Source organism: Aptenodytes forsteri, unplaced genomic scaffold (genome assembly GCF_000699145.1).
Source record: "Aptenodytes forsteri isolate BGI_AS27 unplaced genomic scaffold, ASM69914v1 Scaffold193, whole genome shotgun sequence".
Lineage (NCBI taxonomy): Eukaryota > Metazoa > Chordata > Aves > Sphenisciformes > Spheniscidae > Aptenodytes > Aptenodytes forsteri.
In genome coordinates this window covers 7,705-8,853 of record NW_008795405.1, presented here as the reverse complement: position 1 = coordinate 8,853, position 1,149 = coordinate 7,705, and positions in this window count along the sequence as shown.

Here is a 1,149-nt window from a genome sequence, read left to right as displayed (position 1 = left end):
ACGGCGCGGAACCACCGCGGAGCTGAAAGTGCCTAAAGGAGGGGAGGGAAAAGCAATTTGGGGCAAGGAGCCGAGTTAGGCGCCGGACCAGGCAGAAATGCTCTCCTCCCCCCTCCGCGGCTGCTGCCCGGCGAAATGGGTGGCAAGGCAGCGCTGTAGCCCTTCGGCGGCTCAGGCTGGCCGAGCACATTTGATTCCCCTTGGGGAGGCACAGCAGCTCGTATAAAAAAGACATTGTTGTCTTTGGAGAGCCCTGTGCGCACTTTCAAAAGCTGATCCTTGAGTTCCCAGCCCCCGCAATCCAGTTGATGAGGAAACGCGCTGCGGTCTTGGTGGCACCGTTTCCATTGGGATTGGCACCATTTGATTGACAAAGTCTCCCATTCTTCCACCTCTCGAGTGTTATCAAACGGATTGTGTGGGGTCAGAAGCTATTGAAGGGACGTCCGTGTAGCCGCATTCTGCAAACACGGGGTGAAGACCGAGCCTTTCTCATGAAAATGCTTCCACCAGGCAAAACGCATCTCATCTTCCCTGCTCTCCTCCTTAGCATTTCCTTTTAACTCGAGCGTTTTACTAAGCAGCATCACCAGGTAAACGAACACATGACTAGTGGAAGCCTAGGCAGGAGCCTGCCGGGAGGGCCACTCTCCCCGGGGGCTGCGGGGAGCCAGCTCCGGCAGACGAAACTTGGGTGGAGGGTTCGAAAGGAAAGGGTGAGCGGACGGGACAGGGCAGCAGTGAAGAAGCTTTCTCGCCACTTGTCCGCGGTTTGACTCGCCCCGTTATAGTTAATTTGGGGCGGGAGAGGAGGAGCAGAGGCTGACCCGCTTTTCACCAGGTCGATCTAGCGGGGCTAAAAAGTGCTGTCGGGACCTTGCGGGGTGTAGCAGTGCCTGTACGCGCGTCGGTGTTATTTCTAAATAAGCGGTCAGACCTACAAAGAGAGTTTCAGCCCGCTCCCCAGCGACGGGGGAACGAAGAGCTCTCGCATTAACCTCCCTTTACCAGGCACCGCGCAGAGTTACGGCTGGACTCGCTCGGGTTAATCTAATCGAGCAATGTTTCGGAGGCGATTTAACCTGCGCTCATTCGAGCGGGAGGATAAATAAGCTCGCCCAGCCGCAGCCGGCGGTGGAAGGGGTCGTT